Consider the following 25,123-nt stretch of genomic DNA (forward strand, 5'->3'; position numbering starts at 1 on the left):
TGACAATTTGGCCCTGTCTGTCTAAAACATTTTGTTACAAATGAACAAAAATATTTACAATAAATTTTATCCCTTTTGACCTCCTTGTAAAAATCAATTATATCACCTTAAATTTTAATTCTCAAACTAGATTCTAGTTCCAAGCATCCATGGTTTCACGTTTAATTTAGATTTAGAATCACAGGACTGGAAGGGACCTCAAACGGTCATCTAGTCCAGTCCCCTGACTAATAAGTATTATCTAGAGCATCTTTGACAAGTGTTTGTCTAACCTGCTCTTAAAAATCTCCAATGATAGAGATTCCTCAACCTCCCTATGCAGTTTAGACCAACCTAAACTTCTCTTGCTGCAATTTAAGGCCATTGCTTCCTGTCCTATCCTCAGAGGCTAAGAAGAACAATTTTTCTCCCTCTTCTGTGTAACAACCTTTTATGCACTTAAAAACTGTTATCATGTCCCCTCTCAGTCTTCTCTTTTCCAGACTAAACAAACCCAATTTTTTCAATCTTCCCTCATAAGTCATGTTTTCTAGACCTTTAATCATTTTTGTTGCTCTTCTCTGGACTTTCTCCAGTTTGTCTGCATCTTTCCTGAAATGTGGCACCCAGAACTGGACACAATACTCCAGTTGACGCTTAATCAACATGGAGTACAGCAGAAGAATTACTTCTCATGTCTTGCTTACAAATACTCCTGCCAATACATCCCAGAATGATGTTCGCTTTTTTTGCAACAGTGTTACACTGTTGACTCACATTTAGCTTGCGGTCCACTATGACCCCCAGATCCCTTTCCGCAGGACTCCTTCCTAGGCAGTCATTTCCCATTTTGTATGTGTGCAACTGATTGTTTTTTCTTAAGTGGAGTACTTTGCATTTGTCCTTATTGAATTTCACCCAATTTACTTCAGACCATTTCTCCAGTTTGTCCAGATCATTTTGAATTATAATTCTATCCTCCAAAGCACTTGCAATTCCTCCCAGCTTGGTATCATCCGCAAACTTTATAAGTGTACTCTCTATGCCATTATCTAACTCCCTGATGAAGATATTGAGCTGAAGCGGACCCAGAACTGCTCCCTGCAGAACCCCACTCATTATGCCTTTCCAGCATGACTGTGAACCACTGATGGTTACTCTCTGGGAACGGTTTTCCAACCAGCTATGCACCCACCTCATAGTAGCTCCATCTAGGTTGCATTTCCCTAGTTTCTTTATGAGAAGGTCATGCGAAACAGTATCAAAAGCTTATAGAAGTCTTTTCCAAGAGAGGGGAAAAAAGCTCCACAGAGTTCCTTAATGTCTCTACTCATGTATATAATTTGAATAATATGCGTATAAAATTAATTTTTGGTACCACTTACCAAAATACAGCATATGTTCTGCTGTAATGAAACAACATTATCCAATCAGATATGTGCTGGTTAGTTAGTAATCCTCCTAAAGAATAATTTTTTGGCAATGTTAGCCACGTTGGATATTTAGTAGCTATTAATTCTAGTGACTAGCCACGCAGATTTGAGATGGACTAATGTTATATTTTATTAATTCCTCCAATTACATCATGAACAAACTAGTATCCTTTTACATATTTGCCTCATTCCATCAAAAACCATGTGGAATAATCCCTAAAAGCCTCCTATGTTAAACAGTATCTCTTCTTTCATTGTTTATAAGCCTTTCAGTAGCTTTATATTCCATCTAAACTATACCAATAAAAAGAATATAAATATACTTCTTGTGTTCTGAACTATCAACTTTTATAAACAAGATGTTCTAATTTTAAATTACTCTCTTCTGGATTAAAAACATAGATATTCTCAAGGTCCACAAAGAAGATATCCTTTAAATTGTATTTAGTACCATTTAATATGGAATGATTTAACTTTTCTTCTGGATTAAAAATATTTTTATTAAGTATGTGGAACTGATCCTTTATTAAATTATTCATTTCCAGTAATGCACTATCATAAGTGTAATTACTTCTTAAAATATTGAAATCAAGTTACAGATGCTTTACAAAGTCTGTGTTTAATAAGTGGCGTGGTTAAGTTTAATTTAAAAAAAAAATTACTTTGGGGAATGGCTAGCTCAAGGACTGGTAATGGAATATAGAACCTGGAAATGAGATATAAATGTTGAACAGTGAGGGTAATTAAACATTGGCACAGATTGCTAAGGGATGTGGTAATTCTCTATCATTTGGAGTCTTTAAAATCGAGACTGGATTTTTTTTTCTAAAATATATGCTCTAATTCAACCAAAACTTATTGGGCTAGATATAGGAATCGCTGAGTGAAATTCTATGGCCTGTGTAATGTAGCTGGTCAGAGTAAATGATCATATTGGTCCATTCTAACTGTAACAATCTTATGACTCGAAAACCTTTTCTCTCTAGGTCACTACATAAAGTCAGCAATGATCGAAAGTCATTATCATCAAAAGGATGAGTAGGGCCCCTATATAAACTAGTCTAAAAATTACTAAAATCACCATTACAGCTGACATCCTTACTGGCAGTTTAAAAGAACAACTGCATGTCAGCTAAGACCAATGCAGCAGAGTAGATACACTCCCTCACAGTTAAAACAATCAAGTTAATTCCATTAATTGATATTGGACTGACTGATTTATCTAATGCAAACAGAGTCTACACTAAATAGTCAGAGAGACTCTGGCCTTGACTACACTCCAGAGTTTTGTCAACGCAAGTTACACCGATGATCAAAAACTAGTATAATTACATCACTTGTGCATGTTCACACAACACTCCTTCTGTCAGCAGATAGCACTGACAGAGAGACCAGTGCACTGCCAGTAGCTATCCCACTGTGCTATCCACCACCTTCAGCAGCTAGGAGTTGTGGGAAGGCAGAATGCATCACAGCACTTGATGGGTGTGGGCTCAATGTCCCATAATGCAGTTTTTTCCATCCCATCATTCCATGGGTCTCTGACAGTTTTGTGGCATTTTTCAATGGCCCCGCTTACTGTCCGCCAGCCATCTCTGTATGAAAGGATGGATCCTGCACTGCTCTCTCCTATTGTGGTCACTGTTATGAACACATTGCAGCTGGTCATTCAGTATATCATGAGCACCCAATCTGAACAGGAATCAGAGGTGCCTGACCTGCCGTGTGCCATGGAAAGAAACAACACCAGATTACTTTTGGCATTCGGCAGCTGCACATGGCAGATCATGGCTTTTGGACTCGGGAAACAAGCACTGAGGGGTGGGATCGTATCGTTATGCAAGTCTGGGATGATAAGTAGTGGCTGCAGAACTTTCAGATGCAGAAAGCCACCTTCCTGGAACTGTATACGGTGCTTGCCCCAGCACTGTGGTGCAAGGGCAGAAAAATGAGAGCTGCCCTCTCAGTGGAGAAGCATGTGGCGATCAGAGTGTGAAAGTTGGCAACTCCAGACTGCTACCAGACAGTTGTGAATCAGTTTGTAGTCAGGAAGTCCACCACTGGGGCTGCGTTAACCCAAGTGTGCAGGGCCATTAATCACATCCTGCTATGAAGGACTGTGATTCTTGGCAATGTGCATGAAATAGTGGATGGCTTTGCGACAATAGGATTCCCTAACTTCAGTGGAGCAACAGATGGCACACATATCCCAATTTTGGCTCCAGACCATCCTGTGATGGAGTACATCAATACAAAGGGGTACTTCTACATGGTATTGCAGGTGCTTGTGGATGACCATGGCCAATTCACTGACATCAGTGCATGGTGGTCTGGAAAGGTGCATGATGCATGTATCTTTGGGAACACTGGCCTGCACTGAAAGTTGCAAGCAGGGACTTGTTTTCCAGACCAGAAGATTCCAATGGGGGATACTGAAATGCCCACAGTGATCCTGGGAGACCCAGCTGACCCCTTACTCCCATGACTCATGAAACCTTACACAGGAAATCTGGACTGCAGCAAGGAGCGCTTCAACAATAGGCTGAGCAGGTGCAGAATGACTGTAGAATGTGTCTTTGGCAGATTAAAAGCTCATTGGCACTGCCTTTATGGCAGGCTAGACCTAAATGAGGAAAATATTCCCATGGTCATAGCAGCCTACTGTGCACTCCATAATATTTGTGAGGTTAAGGTTGAAAGGTTTCCTCCAGGGTGGAGCACGGAGGCAGATCTCCTGGTAGCTGATTCTGAGCAACCAGATACCAGGGCTATTAGAGGGGCACAATGTCGGGGGGGGAGGGGGCTATTCGAATCAGGGAGGCTTTGAGGCACCATTTTGACAATGAGCTCCAGTAAGGTGTCTTTCTATATAGCACTCTGCCATGCTTTAACTTGCCATCTTGCATGAAAATTTTTATGATTCCTGACCATGATATGTACTCAACAAATGATCAAATTGCCACTGTGTACCCATTCCAGCAGCAATGACCATATGTAGGAGACAAAGACTGGTTATCTTTAAGAGAGTATGTCTTTATTAAATACCAATTAACAACACTCACAAAAGGCTTGGTGGGAAAGGAGATAACAATGAAGGGCAGTGTAGGCTCTATAGTTGTGTGTAACTCCAGCTATTATTTTGGAAGCTGTTCAATGGGGTGGAGTGAACAGGGTACCAAGACAGGCAGGGAAGTTGCAAGGAATATGTGGGAGGAGTTTGCGGAGATCATGGAAAGTAGTTCTCTATTGGCTGCAGGGGGGCTGAGCATGCATGAATTCTGCCTGTAGTGTGATTAGGGACTTCAACATCTCCATTTGCTTCTCCATCACTTTTATCATCTGCTCCTGGACCATTAAAATTCGCTACTGGCTCTCCTTTCTGTTGTGCCTGTCTATTTAATCATTTTCTTTTGAAGTCTCTCTCTATGCCCTGCGTTCTTGTTTTTCAGCCTCTGATGATTGCAGCACCTCTCAAAACATGCACTCCTTGCTCCTCCTTGGTTGCTTCCTTATCTGGCAGAGGTGCTCCGCCCATGTATTGGAGGTTCCCCTGAACGCCACATCTGCAGAAACACAAGAAACAATAAACAGAAGCATGATTGTTAGTGCACACATAGCATCAAATCATTATAGTAAAATGCACCTTTTTAAAAATATGAATCAGCTTCTCCTTGTCCTTTGACAAGCACACAGCTTGGCGAAAGCCCTAAACATGGTGAGTCCATGGGAGGGAGGTGGGGTTAAGATGGGGCAAAGAAACTTGGTGTTTTTTTAACGGGATCACTGCAGTGACTAGGGACAATATTGTAAATTCTGCCACCCTTTCGCACAGGCAGGGGTCATTGAAGGTCTCTTTCCTGAAGGTAAGCAAGGATGCAAGGGTGCATCTCCTTCACGCGTGCAGCTTCAGACCTGCTACCTATGCTGCTCACCTGTGTGCTGCTTTGGTCCCAGCACAAGTGATTGCCGATTGGTGCAGGAAAGTTCCCTAAAACGAGTGAAGGAACAAAGCCAAGGAACCTTCGGCAGAGGATTCGCGAGTATGTCCAGGAAAGTTTCTTAGATATCTCTCTGGAGGATTCCCGTGAAACCTTGGTGTGCATTAACATGCTGTTCCGCTGTACCGCTTAGCTGCACAGTGGAATGTGAAGCACAGGCTAACACAGCTAGTCTTGTACATTTTTATCCCTTCACCCACTTCTAGAATATACAAAGCAAAGAACAGCTCATATAACCGAGCAGCATCAACTCAAAAAGATCACTTACCAAAGCTCGCCTCTCCCGCATCATGTGCACCAGAGATAGACTGCTGGGACCAGCTAGACCGCTCCGGAGAGGGAAAAAATGCTGACACGCCACATATCTGGAAGACCCTGCTGTGTGATCCACTTCATTTTCCAACTCAACCACCTTGTCCACAACTTCGTTTTCTAAGTTGAGTCCGCAGAATGCTGTCTCCAGCCCTGCCAAAGTATCCACTGGACTCTTGGCGGTGGAGGTGGGGTCGCCGCCAAGGAGGGTATCCAGCTCTTAATAGAAGCGGCAGAATCTTCGGCCAGCACCAGAATGATGGTTTGACTCCCTGCCTTCTGGTACACCTGCCTCAACTCCTTTATCTCCACATGGCACTGATGTGTGTCCCATTCGTAGCCCTTATCCAACATACCACAAGAAATCCCATCGTAGGTATAGAAGTTCCTACAGCTGGAGTGGAGCTGGGATTGCACAGCCTCCTCTCCCTACCATATCAGCAGCTCCAACAACTCAGCTGTACTCCAAGCAGGAGAGCGTTTCCTTCATTGAGCTGCCATGGTCAGCTGGGAAGACGCAACGTGAGCTGTCCACGCCAAGCAAACAGGAAGTGGAATTTCAAAAATTCCCAGGCCTTTAAAGGAGGAGGGGCAGAAGTCTGTGTACCTGGATGCAGGGAAGCAGAGTTCGAACTACTGACCAGAGCAGTCAGGATGGGCACTGTGGGACACCTTCTGGAGGCCATGTAAAGCGACATAACCAAGCGCAGTGTCTACACTAATGCTTTGTCGATATAACTTTGCCGCAAAAAACTGTATGGCTCTCATTAAGGTGGCTTTATTTTGTCGGCAAAGCAAGGGAGTTTTGTCAGCAAAAAGCACACTGCAGTGTGTACATCTCCACTGATTTGTCAATGAAAGCTGACTTTTGTCAACAAAACTCTCTAGTGTAGACAAGGCCTCTACTCCTCTCTAATGCCCACCACTTATTCCTGCCAGTATGGAAGCATGTTGCTGGGGCATTATGGGAGCTATGCAATGCCACTGCCTATATCTCACTGTGGCTTTTGGGGTGTATAGAGGACTTCAGTTTCTAGGGCTACCTATCAGATATCTTTGAAAAACACTAAATTTACGTAAAGGGAAAATGTACAACCTTTTTTTGGTTTTGTGAGTGTTGGGGTGGAGGGGAAAGGAAAGATATTTCTAACTACAACTGTCTGACAAATAAGAGAACAGCTATAATTAGATAATCCAAGGTGTCAAATAAGGTGTAGGATCTACTAACAAACCACACACTGTAATTCACTGTGATACAGGCTTTTTGCCACAAGAAACCACAACCCCCACTAACTAAATGGGAATGACATGTACACATGAAATACAATCCTGCTCCCATTAAAATAAATGGGAAAACTCCCACCGAGTTCATTGTGAACAGAAGGGGAGCATGAAAGTGAATCTTTCATAGGATTCCATGGTATTTATTGAACCTTATAATGGATCTCTGTGAAAACACTGATATTGTTTTGAATTAATCATCCATTAAAAATCACAGTAGCACTAACTGTAATCACAGAAACAGCTTTCAGAAGAGCTAGGTGTTTTAAAATGCATTTTTTTCTTGAAGGAAATTATTCAGCTACCATTATCTCAATAAATTACATCAGCTAAAGTGTAACAAAGTCTTGTTCCTGCAAATACCTGAACTTGGCTAACTTAGCCCAAATTCTTCTGTTTGTTCTATACAGGTTTGGCTCCAAAAAGTTACTTACGTGGGGTCTGTTGTGGGCAGAATTGTTTAATTGATGGTCAAATATATTCAGACACCAAGATATAATTGTCTACTATGTTTCTGGTGCCAGAATTTGAGACAGTATTATTTTTAGCACAATAGACTTATTTATTTCTAATTACTTATGTGAAAATTATTTACTTGAGGTCAATTCTGAATTTCTTATTTTAGCTAGAATAATCTGTTCCCTAGCCTCCTCAGAAAAGTAACCACTAGAAAGATTGCTGGATATCTTTATATGCTTATTTTTAAATGTGTGTTAATTTAAAAGTTTCAGTGCAAAAGAACATCATATCACTCCTACCCTTGCCACAACTTTCCACTTCCCAGTGAGCAAAACACCTCTCCTCTCCTCCAACTCCCTCCTTAAACACGATTTATTTTGCTAAGTCTTCCAGCTATGAGATCACCACTGACAATTTGCCTCACTTCTCACATTTCTATTATTATCCCATGGACCATATTGATATGGAATAGATTGAAATGTCCTCAGGATTGTCTTTGCTGTAAAGTTTTAAAATAATAATTATTAACATGTATCAAACAGCAATACTAATCATATGGATATGGAGCACTGTCTGGAGAATTTGGATTCCATAAACAAGAACAATTATTTCAGCAGTTGGTGACAGCCATGTTCTTGCTCCCATATGTTTCATTCTGTTTAAAGGGCATTGCACCCATTTTTTCTCAGACTCTGACATTCTTGGCACTCTGAAATTTCAAAAGATAATAAGCACCTTTCTACGTGAATGAGCTCAGGAGTTTGAACTAAGATGGCAACATGAGTGTTTTCCCATGCCTTGCCAGTGGTAGCATCCTACCCAAAACGTCATCTTTGCAGCTGTTCCTGTACACAGCATTTCTCTAGCTTACAATTTCTTTTCACTATGCTGCTGCTCTACCCAGTACTCCTGGGCTAATGCCATGTGCAGAAGTTACAGCACAGGGCATGTATTTTCAGTTTAATGAGGGAAAATAAACAGTGAAGAGCACAGGAGAGAGCGAATATGAAGAAGCAAATAGGACTAATGCATGCAAAATCTGGAAGGGAAGGAACAAAGCTACAGTGGAAAGAGGGCAAAGAAATAAACAGAATGTGAAGTCATGTGAGACACAAATGCAGGAGTAACAGACACACATGTGAAAGGTGCAGATGCAATAATCTGATGGCACCATAACAAACTGCAGGACTAAATTTCAGTCAGTGACGATTGGGATTAGGAGCTCTGCAGAGGGATCACCCTGTTCTCTAACAACCGTAGGCTAAATTGAAGAACTAGGCAGAGTAAAAGTCACCATGATGCAAGACCTCTGCAATAGTATTCCTTTAAGACAGCTCTAAAAAGAAAGGGGAGAGTAGATATTTAGTCCAGTCCACACTGACAAAACAATGAAGTATAAAAAGTGAGTTTAAAAACCATACTCAAGCTGTTTTAAAACACCATAGGCAAGAGACAGGACAAAATGGAAAGAAGAGGGTTGCAACATTTCATGATATGTGACAGATACCGGTATTTACAATTCTAATTATGTTTAAAACAAGCTTACCCATTAAATCTAATTTCTAATTGCCCCGCTTCCATAATTAAATCAAATGTAATGTATGTTGTTATTTTAATCATGGTTATAGGCTGATCTTGCATTCTTTGCACAGCCAAAACACCTGTTAAAATCAAAGGGAGTTTCAACTGCTTAAGGCATACAGAATTGGGTCCATTATTATGAATGTGAGAAAAAGATAAATGTACACACTGCATATTGTATCTATAACTATCTTTCTACCTCTCTTTGTATAAATGATTTGATTTCAATCAGGGATACAAAATATAACAAAATTAGAATCCCAAAATAAAAAATTAAACAAGTGAAAATTTGATGAATGGAGCTGGAAGATCTGAAATAATAAGATACAAAAATGAATAAGGGGAAAATTCGAAGACAATGTGTTTAAAAAAAAACAATAATGTTATTGGCCAGGAATTTTCTCTATGAAAGTTCTAAAATTTAATTTATTTAGGTTTACTTACCTAAAATGATAAGGAAGCAAAATTTCTGCACATAGGGAACATATGGACTTAGATCTAGGTCCTGCCCACTGCTATACTGGGGGTGAAGCTGTTATAGAGAACAAGCTGCAGGGAAGTATCACTCCAAAGCACTTAAGAAAGCAAAAGGGAGAAAGGTGTGGTGTCACGGCTACAGGTGATGCAGACTACACACCAGGCCCTCAAGAGGATATGGTCTGCTAGCTAGAAGGCACATATAGTCCTACAGCCAGCTAGTATATATGCTACAGATGCAGGATGTTGTATCCTGGGGCACTTCCAACTCATTTCAGCAATCAAAGTGAGCCCTGTGGTGATTCCCCTATCATGCCTATCCATAGGAATTCTACCCTGGCCACCAGGATTCCAACAGCAGCAAACTCATCTGCTACTGTCTTTCTTACACTGTACCCATCCACCTAGGCAACTTGTCTTGCAGCTCTGGCCAGGGCAAGATTTGACATCTTGTTTGTATTATATAAACAGGAAGATGTCAAGTTGTGCCTTTTTTTCTTCATAGATTTACACAAACAGATTGGGGGTGGGGAGAGGGAATGAAAACGTTTCTGACATTTGCTTTTACAGTATTATGGTTATGTAACATTGTGACAAACTAAACACCGAAAAGGCTAAGTACCATGACAAATTACCACAGTCCCAGGCTTTGAATCTGCTTATCAAACTAGAGAACATCTTAATAGATTTATAAGCAACGTACTAGTAAAGTGTGAAGACATTTTGATGTTTATTCTATGATTAGCTATTCCATTCATTAAATATATTTTTGACGCATATGTGGGATCTATGTATACTGACTTACATCTGCACAAACAAAATCCAAGCAGCCAAAATCTACTTGGTTTACCTCAATACTCCCTTCCCCCCAGACACACACATACACAGACTACTTCTAAAAAACAAAGGTAAAAAATGACAGGTGTAGTTATATGTCAAGGCATACAGCTGTATATGTTTAAAAGCTAAGACCATTCAAAACAAGAATTATATTCACAGTCCTGCTCCTGCTGAAGTCTATAGCAGAACTCCCATTGAATTCAATGGGAGCAGGAGCACGCCTTTTTTAAAAGGTGAGTATTGTATAATGAAAATTAAAGACATTTTTAATTTTTTTTCTTAACAGTGACAGCAACTCAGACTACTTTATAAATTTATTTATTTATTGGGAGAGCTGTGAATGGAAGGAGAAAAGTAATAAAAGTATGAATTAACTCGGTCCCCAAAACTTAAAATGGATAATGCAGAAGGCTTTTCAATGGAACTGATATTGCTAAACTGTATTCTTTACAAACACATACTGCCAAAGAAGCCATAGTATGAATAGCTGTATACATCTGAGAGCTTGCCATAGAAACAAACGGCTGTATAAACAATATATTTTGAAGGGGCTGATAAGAATAAATTTTACGAAGATCAAGGTTGTTTTCACACCTTTCTGTTGCTCTGGTTTGTCTAGATTTTGTTGTGTATTCTGCCTAATAAATGCATTGCTTTTACTACTTAGTCTTATGTATAAATGGCCACTGATGATTCTTCTAGCTCAGCAATTTAATACAAGAGCAGAATTCAGATCCGCAAAAATGTTTGCTATAAAATGTTACCACTGTGGCTACTGAAATCATTAGGAAAGGGCCTCTATCTTTGAATATATCTGTTACATGAACATCTTTGCAACAGCATAGCATTCATACATTGATTCAATATTTCACTAACTCACCATGTCACAAGCCTGAAAATAATCATGTTTCATTTGTAATTAAAAATGGGTAGCTCTTTGGACACTGGCCCCCTTAAAAATGTCATTCTGTTATCTAAAAGGTTTCCTCTTCATTAAAAAAATTTGCATATCCGGATCCCCCTAATTCCTCCAATAGCCTTACTACAAAATCTTTAGATTCTAAATTAATTCTGAAATCGATACCTTTAAATTATCTCTCGATAGCAGATGGGAGCTTGAGGCCACCTTCGAGAGGGGAGAAGATTTTTGCAGTGGGGGACTGACAGCTCGAAGGCAGCCGTAAAAGGAAGGTCGCTTTCCACAACCCCACAAAACATACCCAGCTGGGGCTGTTTTCAGGTGCCCCCCAGGGTCTGACTTTCAACAGACTTTGATGAGTAGGAAGCAGGCTGCTCAGCATGCGGTGCCCCTCGGCAGGCAAAAATCCTCCCACTCCGCAGGGGGCTGGGGAGAGCGCCCGCCTGGAGGAGGACCCCAGCGGGATCGGTTTAGGGCCTCCCCCCGCCGTGCCAATTACCGCCGCGGATTCAGTGCAGCTACATAACGTTAGGGTGCGCCCCACCTTGATCCTCACGCACCGGCCCCCAGCCCCGCATCGCCGGGAAACAGAAAGGCGCATGGGGCACCTCCGCCTCCTGCACTCAGGACCACGTTCCGCAGGGCCACATCTCTAACAGCTTATGAGTCAATGGGCTGTGAGGCGCAGCGACAAAGCAGGGAAGCGCAGTCGGTAACGGGAGACGAGCAATGGCTCGTGTTTGTGGGGTAGGAGGCAGAGGAGGGAACGGCGAGGAATCTGCAGGGTGCAGAGAACGGCCCGGAGGGTCTAATTCCTGCAGATCCAGAAGGTGCGGGAGGATCTGGTATGTGCAGAGCGGGGCCCCGGCCAAGTCTCGTGTGTGCAGAGAGAAGGCTGCAGAGGGCTCTGGTGTATGCAGAGAACGGGTTGCAAGAGGATCTGTTGTGTGCAAAGAGGGAGGCGCGGGGATCTAGTCTGTGCAGAGGGGACTACTGCGGTGGGGGGGGGGGTCCGATGTATAGAGAGAGGGGACTGCAGGGGGGATCAGGTAAGAGAAAAGAGGGAGCTGCAAGGAAAACGTGCGCAAGGAGCTGCAGTGGAGATCCAGTCTGCGGAGAGGAGGTAAAGGGCGGGGGAGGCTGGTAGGTGCGAAGAGTGAGCTGCTGGTTTCTGGTGAAGGGAGGCGGGTGGTCTGGTGGGTGCACAGAGGAGGTTGCAGGGAGATCGGGTACCTGCAGAATGGAGGAGGGGTATGCAGAAGGATCTGGTATGCGCAGAGGCAATAAAGGGAAGGTAAAGTTGGTGTAGAGGGGCTTGTTGGGTTTTAGTGAGAGGTGCAGGGGGGTCGTGTGTGTGTAGAAAGGAGTTGGGGGGGGGGAGAAACGCTAGGGAAGGACTGGCATGTATTTCTAGCAGCACCTTAAGATACTGAGGGAGGAGGGATCTCGCTCTAAACCGCTGTTGTTACGCAATGTGGAGTTTCCTCCAGAAGTGTTCAAAGTCTTCCCCCTTCTTTCTACCAAACTGTCCCCTGTATCCCATTATTCTGGATATTTCAGCTTATGCGTGACCCTTCTGAGCAGAATGAGACACAATTTAAAAAAAACACAACTGTACTAAGCACACACAATTGTCCATGTGCTGACAAACTCCCTTTGCAATTTCAGGAATCTGCCTCTTATAGGTTGGCCAAATACCTGGGAGGGATGGAAGGAGGGGAGAAGGGAAGGTCCCACTTTTGAGGTACACCCACCCCCCGTATATGTTTCCTCTTAGCTCTCTAACTCGTTATTTTAAAACGTTTTATTCTTAAACTTCACTTTTGCTGCCCTTACCTTTCTTCCTTGTATGTACTACCTGCGCTGAGACATCCAGCCTAAATTCCCGTAGAGACTGACCTGTCCACCGTCCCTTAGCTATAAAACATGCTAGATTTCTTAATAACACAGAACACAGCAGTCAGCGACAGCAGCTTTTATGAAACCTTCTTTCTTGACTGGTTGGGTCACCGAGCAAAACGCCTCGATTCCCACACGAGCTCTGCCGATCTGCCTCAACTTGCCTCTCCTTTGTTTTGATCTCTGGAAATGAAATTCTCCTTTCGTCTCCTCTCCCTCCTTCTTCTCACGCCTTCCTTCCTGTGGGAAATGACTTGGATTGCTTTTGTTATCTCCACCCACCTCCATTTTCACCTCGTCCTATTCCCAAGTAAACAGGAACGCAGCACATCCACCGTGCAGTTTACCACATCAGAGAAGTGAGATGAGCGCGCTTATTCCAAAGTTTATTCCTGAAAATATCTTGCAGATGCACAAAAGGGTGGACGGACCACTTAAAAGAAACATCTGTCACACAAACCCAGTCTATCAAGAAAGTAATCGCAAGGATCTCTAGTAATTTGCTCTTCACAATGGGTTTGATGACCTTGCAGGGACGACTGATCTTCCTCTTAATTTTCGCATGGTCTGTTTGCACTGGAAAACATAATAACCTTTTCTCTATTGCTTTTCAAGTGATTAGAAATGTCAAAGGCTTCCAGCTATCAGCAAAACATGCCCAAACACAAATTATTAAGCGAGCGATCAATGTCTGCTTTTGATGTTGTTAGTATTTATATCATAATCAATATAGCAGGCAGTCTCTCATTTTAAAACAGGTCAAGGCAGATTGCTGTGGACACAAATTCGCTCCCTTTGGTCAATAAAAACAACAACGCACAGAAAGTATTAACAAAAGGTAAAACAATGTTACACAACTTTGCTCGTTACGATTATTTGTAAGCGCTAAAAAGAGGCAGAAAGAACCATATTGCTTTAAGCTTTTAAGTACTAACATATGGCACAAAAGCCTCCTTCTATTTCCATCCTATCCTGTTCACCCACTTTCACTAGCAGACACTTATGCCACTTTTCCGGGGTAAAAGAAATTGCACCGACAGGATGTCAGACAGTTTGACACTTTACAGCCCTCTCATTTTATCCCCCACTTCTATCAGAAACGGAACAACTTCGCCATCTGCATCTAGGGATGTATGTATGTAGGGAAAGGTTTCTATTTATAGATTTAGAAATCATATGTAGTTATACTCCCCCTCCCCCTACTGTCAAACGCCTAGCGGACTTTAAAAAGTAATCCTAATCCTTAAATATCGTGCAGGCAAACACCTCACAATTCACTTTCTCTTGTCTCCATCACGAGATGTTCGCCCCCTCATCCTTTATTGCTAGCAAACAGCAGAATAATGCAAAGCCAACAGCACTTTATTGTAACCATGCAAGTCACCGCATCCATGCAGAAGATACATCGGTGCAAGAAATTCCAACCCCATCATGAACCCTAAATTATCATCCAAGAGCAAAGGGAGCACTTACAGTTTGCGTTATGTGCTGTCACCTGATGCAAAGGATAAAACTCAAAAGGGCAGATTTTTTAGAGAGAGAGAAGTATTTAATTCAGATCAATGGTGAATCGGTCCCTGCCTCTCCCGCTCTCTCTGCGGCTTAAATCCCCTTTAGAGCGCGCCTGCGAGCCCAGCAGCTGCTTCCACACGATCCTCCGCTTTGCTCTGCACTGCAGATCGGGAATCCCAGAGAAATTCAAGCTTCCCTTGCTGGATGGAGCTGCCTGCGCACGCGCTGCCCGTTCCCTGAGCCGACGGAGTGTCAGATTTTGCTCGCCGAGAGATAAGAGCATGCGCATTCACAACAGCGAGGCCGCGGCTCTTCCTTCTGCTCTCACCTGCCATCAGAGATCGGATCCCTGAGCAAAACCGCGTGTGGGGGCAGGGGGCAGGGGACAGGGGAGAGGAAACGAACAAAGGGCGGGAGGGGGCGACTCAGAAAGGGAGATAAAACGGGGAAGGGAGAGTGGAGGAGCGAAAACAGAGTGACGAGATCAGTAAAACAGAGGGAAGGACAAAAAAAAGGGGGAAAGAGGAGCAAAAAGATTGAGGAGGGGAAGCTGGCGGGCTACCACACTGGGGAGCGAGAAGAGAGGGGCAATCATGGAAAGACCAACAAAAACGAGGAGGACAAACGCAGGGGACAAAAATCACAACAGAGAGTGGTGCAAAAATGTATGGGGAAGAGCAAAAATTTAGGAGGAGGGAGCAGGTAAGTGCACGGGGAAAGAGTGGAAAGGAGCAAAAAAGGGAGGGTACTGAGGAGCATACCTAGAGAGGGGGCAGAGGAAAAGAAACAGGGAAGACAAGGATTAACGTAAAAGAGGGTTTTTTGGTTTTGAACATCACCTTTTCAGACCTTCTGTACACTCAGTTTTTCTTTCATCTCAAAGAAATGATCAAATACTACACACAGTTGTCCATCACTGAACATTAAAATGGATGGGGAATATAGTCTGTTTTGTCCCTGAATTCTTTCAGAGGTTAAAGAAAAAAATATCAGGGCAATACATTGCTTTCACAAAAGTGCCATCTACACACCCTTTACACACATACTGGGCTGTTTTATTGCTTGTAGAGAGTGCATTGTCACTGACCGTTTATTTCCACAACAATTTCAAACTTTTTATAAGAAAATGGATGTTAGCTGACTATTTTTAGTTTAGCTAGCCATGTTCCTTCATTTAATGTGATAAACAGGTGACTGACCCCCTTCTTTAAATTGTTATTAATATTAACATTAAAAAATTGTATTGCACAAGCACCTAGCGGCCAGGGCCCCTTTGTGCAGTGTACAGACATGTAACAAAGAGACAATCCCTGCCCTGAAGGTTTTATCATCTATGGCCTTGATCCTGCAAAGATTCACAGGCTTGATTAACTTTACACAGCGTGAATAGTCCCACTGACTGTTCACAATGCATTAAATTGAGCATTCATAAATCCATTGTGTAAGACTGTAGACTACAGGTGGATACAACAAACAGACAAAGGGAGCAAAAGGAAATACCGTAATGCTAACTGTGAAAAGCACTACTCATTGGAAACCAGATGTCTGACCATTTTAGAGGTTTTTTAGGCATCACACTAGAGAAGAGTTTTAAGCAAGGATTTGAAGAAAGATATTATTATTTAATTGCACACAATTGATTTAACTGCAGTTAATAATCATTATTAATTATTACTGTTAATTTATTTGTATTGTTGAAGTGCCCAAAGGCCCAACCAAGTTCAAGGCTGAATTCTGCAAGGCATTGTACGAATACATAGGAAGATACAATACTTCCCCGTAAGAGTTTCCAGTGGATCTGATTTATGTAGCATTTTAAAAATTGTATCTTTATTTACTTTGACAATTAAAAAAAATAAAATGGGGGGGGAGCTGAGAAAATTCCAAAACACAAAAACCACTTCAGATGACAAAGTTTACTTAGATAGCAAGATTACTTACCACATAATTTACAAAACAAAAACATTTAAAATAAGAAGAAGTAATGTTTGCAGTATTGATATAGCCATGGGGATCCCAGGATATGAACATGCTTAACAATCTGATCTATCTTGTATTTAGCTTGGACACTCTGGTTACCTTCTTCAGACCTGAGGAAGAGCACCGTCAAGCTCAAAAGCTTGTCCCTTCCACCAACAGAAGTTGGTCCAATAAAAGATATTACTTCACCCACCTTGTCTCTCTCAATAAAGAGAAATAGAATTTCATCAACTCTTGTGTTGTTTATTCACCTGCCTCAGTTAGAGCTCTCTGAAATTCCTGACATTTTTCTTTGGTCTTGATTAACTTAAATAATTTTGAATTATCTGCGCAGTTTGCCACCTCATTGCTCACTCTGATTTCCATATCCTTATAGCATGTAATAGGGAATCTTGTGGCACTGGATTGTTAACTTTTAGCCATGATGAAAATTGACCTTTTTCACTAATATTTTCTATCTTTTATCCAGTTTCTGATTCATGATACTACTTTGCCTCTCACCAGTATAACCATGTTATTATTTCTGAGTGTCCAACTTAGACACCTGAAAGGGATGTGGTGCTGAACACTCATCTTCTGAAAAACCAGGCCTCTTTTTCCATGTCTAATGTAGGCAAATAGCTAATGTGTTTTAAAACACAACCTAACATATTTTAACTAAAACAATTTTGAACTGGAGTTTGCGTATAGGGGTCCATACAAGAAAATGCCAAAACACCCATTGACTTAAAGATGGGCAGAATTTTATGCATATTATAGACAGGACAAGTCATGTCATATGTTTTTAAATATGATTTGCCCTGTGTATGCGAGTTGCAAAGTCCTGTTTAAAATCATGTTAGTTAAAATATATTTGCAAACACATTTTAAAATAAAATCTGTTTTCTTTATCTAGCTATTTCCAATCTGGAGCATGCAAAATCACTAGTCACTTTTGAAAACATTAGCCCATTCTTTTATCCATAATCTTAAAATATAAATGCAACACAAAAACCTTTTTGAATAAGAAATATATGTAAATAAAATATACCTGCCAACACTACACTGATAAGCCTCAATGCAAGTCCATATGCAAATTTAATTTTTCCTTAAATCAAAACTCTAATAAATATTTCTTATTAAAATTCAAACATGCAATATTATTAATAAGAAACAGTAATAACAATCATATTACAAAAATTCTACTGTCAATCAACTAATGTATTAACTGATAATATTTACTATCTAAATATATATATGTATCCTTTAAAAGAAATAATTTACATAACAAAGTTAAGATTTCAAACAATAATAAATAGTGATAAAATAGGGCAGAGTAAGAAGAAGGCGTTTGGCTTTCTGCTGCCCTCTGCCTCAGGTAGTCACTTAGAGCTTGTGGTAAATGGGTATAAAACCTTAACAGATCAGAATTTTAATATTGTACACTCACTTTGCATTCACTGTAAATGGATGCAAATGACCACACAATATGAACAGTTAGGGAGAATCAGACCCAGTGTGGACAATGTAAGATTTTTAATTTCCTTCCTATGGAGTTCTTTGATAGTGTAAATAATGCAAACCATTGTCATTTTGGACTTGTCTACATAGTGTGCCAATACACACCAGAGTGGTGTGAATTTTAATGTGTACCAATATGAAGTGCATTAACTGACCCACATAGAGCCTGCTGGCATCCACTAAACGCACACCAGAGAACTTTTTGTGGGTGCCAGTAGGGTTTACATGACTCAGTTTGCAATCCATCGGTGCACATTGCTGCACTATGTTGACAAGTCCTTAGCAACTTTATGTGGCTTTTGAAACTAAGGACCAGACTGACTACAGTGGAGCTATAGCAATTTACATTAGGTCAGGATCTGATTCAGAGTTTTTGTATTTAGTATAAATTAGAGTTTCTCATTGAACAGGAATGTGTAGGGATAGAAGCATAAATGCGAGACAAGGTGCTTATTACTTTTTTATCTTAGGTACTTATATGACCCCCATTACCATAGCATCTGATCATTTTACAATCCTTTAAAATATTATTCCTCAGATTATGCCTATGAAGTACTATGATCCCCATTTTACAGATAGTATATAATCACAGAGACACTGAGTGATAAGATCACAGAGGAAATCTGTGGTGGAGCAGGGAATGGACCCTGAGTCTCTAGAGTCCCAGGCTAATAGCCTAACTACTAGATTCTCCTTTCTCACTGTTCACTTAAATGTTCTTTCTAAAGAATACTGATAAATTATACCATTATATGAATCATTCACAAAAGTTACTCCTATCTGGAACATGCTTAGAATCATTTAGATCTGGAGTTCTCAAACTTCATTGCACCGCGACCCCCTTCTGACAACAAACATTACTGCACGACCCCAAGAGGGGGGAGCAAAGCCCACTTCGAGGTTCTGACCACAGTTTGAGAACCGCTGATTTAGATATTCTAAATAAGATGTAAAATCTAACATATTAAATTATTATGACTTTAAAACTAAACAGTTGAGACAAAATTCTCTTTTCATTAGGAAGAATGTAGCATTTCCTGATTGTCAAAAATTGCTCCATGCTGGACAAAAAAAGGACTGGTGTCAGAAGCCATATCTACTGGAGGACATAGGAGTGTGTCAGAAATTGCATCCCCTCACCTATCCAATGTGCTGCACCAGAAGATGTAACATCTGCATTGTTCTCTGGCTTCTGTAATAAATTGCATCCCCTTCACCAATGCTGGGAGCTCAGTTTCTGCCACAGCTCTCTATTACTATTATTATTACAGTAACACATAGGTCAGAAAAAGGCCCCTTTATGCTAGGCACTGTACAGACATAATAACAGGCAGTCCCTGCCCTCTATTATCTGTCAGAAATTGCACCTTTGGATTTTGACTTTTTGAAGGAGGAGAAAAAATGTGTGAAATGTCAGAATTTGCAAAGGAGCAAAGTTTGACAGGATTACATGCTTCCTCCTCCATTCTTCTCCCCCACCTCAACGTACAGTGCAACCCCAAGGAACTGAGACTTCAGCCATTCAAAGCTGCATTCATGAGTCTTCCAAGAGGATCTTTAGGTATTCAATCTCTCAGCAGGTAGCTTGTGGTTAATGAGGTGCTTTGCTTTGTTTTGTTTTGACTAAATCCTCCTGTTTTAACAGACACCTATAATTGCAGAGAACTTTTTAAGTGGTTACATTTCCCTTCTCAATTGTGTAGTGAACATTTGCAAGGCCCATCCACACATATGTATTGTACAGGAAGTAATAACAGATTAACTGTAACTAGAAGGAATATATATTATATCAATATACATATTTCCTAATATTCTCAAATGCATGTGATGCATTCTTAACAGTGATTTCCCTTACATTTTACTCCTTTTCCCCCTCCTTCTTGGCAGCAGTTTCTTAAGGCCAAGATTCCCTTGTCTGTTTTGCAGCAAATTGAAAGCAGCAATGCAGCTGTACAGATTGGCAAGAAGAGGCTACTTCAGGACTTTTTGACTAACCAAGGCTGCTAGCGACACACCACAGTTTGAGGGGGTGAAATCCTTGATGCTCTGGAGAAAAAAAACGTGTGTGTGACCAGTGTTATTAATTTCATTATGACTAAAGATTATATATAATATAATCAAGAATCAACACAAATTGCGTTTGATTACATAATTACATTTTACATATATCCATGTGTTTATTATTACACACATATAATTATGTAATTTTCATATTAAAATCCCTCCTAAGGATTTTCTTTTTTTACAATGACCATAAAAACTGAGGCAAAACAAATAACAAATATCCAGCAGGATAGTGAGTTTGTGTGTCTGGTTTTTGGGAGGGGGGTGAGGGGGTGAGAGAACCTGGATTTGTGCAGGAAATGGCCCAACTTTATTATCATGCACATTGTGTAAAGAGTTGTCACTTTGGATGGGCTATCACCAGCAGGAGAGTGAATCTGTGTGTGTGGGGGGGGGGGGGTGGAGGGTGAGAAAACCTGGATTTGTGCTGGAAATGACCCACCTGGTGATCACTTTAGATAAGCTATTACCAGCTGGACAGTGGGGTGGGAGGAGGTATTTTTTCATATTCTCTGTGTATATATAAAGTCTGCTACAGTTTCCACGGCATGCATCCGATGAAGTGAGCTGTAGCTCACGAAAGCTCATGCTCAAATAAATTGGTTAGTCTCTAAGGTGCCACAAGTACTCCTTTTCTTTTAACATTAATACTAATAATCTAAATTCTTCCCACTTCTGCTCTATTTTCAGTAGCCTTGCCCCAGCCTTGTTGCACGATTTTGGTCAGGACACATAACCTTTCTGTGTCTGAGTTTATCCCTAGTAAATTAGGGATAATAATACTTACCTACTACTGAGGTATTTTACAAGGCTTACTTAATGGAGTGGGTACAGTTCTTTCCTACATATTTTCTGATGGCATAGCCTTCGTTTCACAAACATTCACTATGCCTGAGAAGAAATATGTGCAAATAGAGCAAGAAGGTCTCAGCATGATCTTTTGAATTCGGATGTTCCATTCCTATCTTATTTTACATTGCTGATGGATCATCATTACTTTTAATTCTTGGACCAAAAGATGGGATTCTGTCATTAGCTGCTGCTCTTATGCAGTTATAGTACTTGCTACTTTCAGCTCATTGCTATACTATTACATTCCTTAAAGGGACTCAGCATGACAATGCTAATGGGCTGTTGTGCCTGCCATGCCCAAGCTCCTGTCAACCCAAAGAAACTTTGGAGAAAGTATTTTATCTCAATTTGATGGACCTATTGTTAACACAGATATCAACAAAGAAACTGCTAAGGATGATGTGCTTTCTCTTGTGAAAGGAATGGTACTACAAGGTACAGTCTTGGATCATAAGAATCCCCAGTTTACACAATTTGTGTTAAATCAGTATGAATTATCTGTGAATCACAGTTGCATCTTATGAGGAATGCAAGTTATCATTCCAAAATTACTTCAATGTCAGGTTTTGGAGGCTCTTCAAGAAGCTCATTTTGGCATTGTATGGATGAAGACCATATTCCAGAGTCATGTCGGGGGCCAGGGATTGACAAAAATATTGAGAGGAAAGCGAAGTGCTGTACTACGTGTCAGCAAATTCAGCATGATCCTGGCCCGGCTCATCATTACCTCAGACTCCTTGGACACGTGGACTTTGCTGGACCTTTAAACAGTTATATGTTTTTGGTCAGTGTTGATGCCCATTCAAAGTGGCCAGTAATTTTCTGAGTGATTTCTACTGCAGCTACCAAGACCACTGGATATCTTTGTACCTTGTTTAGTCAATCTGGTTGACTGTTATAGTTGGTGAGTGACAATGGATCTGAAAAATTTCAGAGGTTCCCATCTTCAGCTGGAGTTTAGCACATACATTCTGCTCCATACCATTCTTCTACAAATGGACTAGCGCAACATTTTGTACAAACACTTAAGCACGCCTTAAGAGTGAACAAGTCTATTCTGAGTCATCAGCAGAAATTGAACAATTTCTTGATTATCTACAGGAAAACGCACATGCTACTACTCAGGAATCACCTGCAACATTTTTCTTGAAGTGGCCTTTGCGTACCTGTTGAGATTTGCTACGTCCTGATGTTGCTTCACATCTACGTAGCCAAATCCCAAGTTATGCAAATTGATCAATGACGTGATACTTGTCTCAGAGTATCAGCCGTGTTAGTCTGTATTCGCAAAAAGAAAAGGAGTACTTGTAGCACCTTAGAGACTAACCAATTTATTTGAGCATGAGCTTTCGTGAGCTACAGCTCACTTCATCGGATGCATCGGATGAGCTGTAGCTCACGAAAGCTTATGCTCAAATAAATTGGTTAGTCTCTAAGGTGCCACAAGTACTCCTTTTCTTTTTGTGATACTTGTCATCATTTTTTTCAAGTAGGAGTCTTACTATGGACTCGCAACTAGGGTTGTGGAATAAAATGGGTACCTGGAGAACTTGTAAAATGCATGCAACCTGTTTTGTCTGTGGTTAAACTATCCCATGGTATTTTATGGAAACGACATATGGACCAGTTGCAGCCTTGACAAGTACCCAAGTCCAGGGATGTTCCAGCAGGACTTTCTGTTCCTCTAATCAAACCTTCTTTTACAACTCTAATTATGATGACTTGGTTAAAGAAACTTTCGTAGCAGATCCTGTTGATTATTTACCCCAAACTGTTCCTGCCACACCACTATCACCGTGTTATCCCAAGAGAGTGCGAAAACCAGCAGTATGCTTGAACTAATAAATTGTTTAGTTAGTGAGTTGCTATTCCATGGCAGAATAATTCCTGGGAATTTGAGAGTCTGCAGTAGTCCACCTGCAACTTTTAGTTAGCATATATAGTGGTTTATGTTAGCCATGTAAATGATAATGTGTATATATTTGGGAAGTTTTTTAAAGTAGGGTGGAGGAATGTGATGTCCTGTCACTTTAAATGTATAAGCACTCCTTCCCCGCCCGGCAGTGCAAAGCCTCACTTTCATGATGGTTTCAGATTTGGTACCAGAACAATAAAGCCAACATAGTAAACAGCTTTCTTTCAGTTCCCTCTATGTCTGTCTATCTCCTTCTCTTCTGGGTCCAAATATAACAGTGACAACTTTTCATAATAGTCTTAATTCCTGAAAAAATATTTGTTAATTTATTTTACTTCTAGACAGCAATAATGAATCAGTGCTCTTGAATCAGGAATCTCAGAAGAAGGACATACTGACTAGACCATAGCTATATTTATGAGAACACTTTGTATTCATATTAAATTTTCATTGGCTCATAGATTCCAAGGCCAGGAGGGACCATTGTGATTATCTAGTGTGACCTCCTTTGTAACACAGGCCATAGAACTTCCCCAAAATAACTCCTTGATCATATCTTTTAGAAAAAACATCCAATCTTGATTTAAAAATTATCAGTGATGTAGAATCCACCATGACCCTTGTTAAGTTGTTCCAATGGTATTCTCACTGTTAAAAATGTATGCCTATGAGTGACAAAACCGTAATGTGGAGGGATTGGATGGAGAGAGGAATTATGACTGTGTCACAGCTAATATATAATGATACATTTAAACCATTTGTAGATCTTCAGCAACAATTTGGCTTGCCTTGCTTTGGAGCATGGAACTATCTCCATTTAAAGCATTTACTTACCAATGTATTTGGACCGGATGCATTGGGAGTTCCAGAACCTCCAGAACTTTTATTGTGTTGGAGGAAACTTCCTGGATTTACTCAACCAGTGGTATCCTTTTACAATTTTCTGATCCAAAAAGCTTTGCCAAAGTTTGATAATTTGAGAATTGCTTGGAATAGAGATTTGGATACACAGCTATCTTCAACTCCATGGAATACAAGTGTATCTAAAGTTAAAAAAGCAACTGTAGACCCGAGACTATGGCTTCTTCATGAAAGGACACTTTTTTGAATATACTGATCCCCACTTAGGCTAATGGCAATGGGCCTCATAAATGGTGACTGCTGTTGGAAATGTTGGTGTTATAGTCCCTTTGTGCTTCATAAACTTATATTTTTTGGGAGAGCCCTTGCATCAAGAATTTCTGGTATGAGGTTAGTCAAAGGACCAATTTGATATTGAATGCTAAATTGGAGCCCTCCTCTGTAAGTTTTTGTTCTTGGATATATTCCTGATACCTGAAGCTTACCTGTAAAAAGGTGACATGGTTCCAATATGCAGCTTTGGTTGCTAAAGAATTAATCCTTCAAAAAAGGAAAAATCGATTTCCACCAAACACCAGTGCCTGGCTCAGTGATATGGCTGACGTAACAGCAAACAAACAACTGGCATTCCACAGAAGGGCAATGCCCAAGAAATTCAAAACAATTTGAGCTGACCCTTTAGAGGTCTGTGATTAATACAGACCCTGAAGATAGAAGGTCATTTCCCCTACTTTCCCTTTATCCTAACCCTCTTTACTTACTTTGTGTATTATGATGAATCTTGAATTTTAATATATTTGTTGTATTTTAAAAATATAATAAAACTTATATATCATTATTTTGAGCCTGAATTTGTCTAGCTTCAACTTCCAGCCCTTGGATTGTTTTACTTTTCTTTGCTAGATTGAGGTGTTAGGATAAAGATATTCAGGCCTGTCTGCAAAGGCCTGCACTTTAAGAATTTAGGTGTATTCTTATCACTTGGCTAGTTCTAGAGGTATAAAAGAAGAATCAAAATCACTGTCTGCTGGTGTAAGGGCCTTCTCTTACTGTGACAGTCTGAGGCCCTGTTCTTAGGCTAAGGCCTTTGGCTAAGCAGCAGAGGCAGCCATAAGCTAGGAAGCAAACAGTCACATCCTCACATTCCAAACTAGTCACATTGAAATAAGGTGCTATTGGGCTGTTAGGCACTATCAGGACAGGATTGTATTCCTATCACCTCCAGAGAAAGGGAAGTGCCTAGAAAATGTAAAAGGAAACT

The 25,123-nt window shown here is 40.7% G+C and overlaps 1 protein-coding gene across 2 annotated transcripts in view; it reads right to left on the reverse strand.

Moving 5' to 3' along the window:
* Positions 1–14,918, reverse strand: part of VSNL1 (visinin like 1) — a 167,609-nt gene extending 152,691 nt beyond the window's left edge. Inside the window, exon 1 of one of the 2 annotated variants that reach the window (XM_084622966.1) lies at positions 14,652–14,918. The gene's annotated coding sequence lies outside the window, so the exon portion shown is untranslated. The remainder of the gene's footprint in view (positions 1–14,651) is intronic. The other variant, XM_084622965.1, reaches the window with a different exon arrangement.
* Positions 14,919–25,123: the final 10,205 nt, after the last annotated feature.

Source organism: Lepidochelys olivacea (genome assembly GCF_965140295.1).
Source record: "Lepidochelys olivacea isolate rLepOli2 genome assembly, chromosome: 3".
Classification (NCBI taxonomy): Eukaryota; Metazoa; Chordata; order Testudines; family Cheloniidae; genus Lepidochelys; species Lepidochelys olivacea.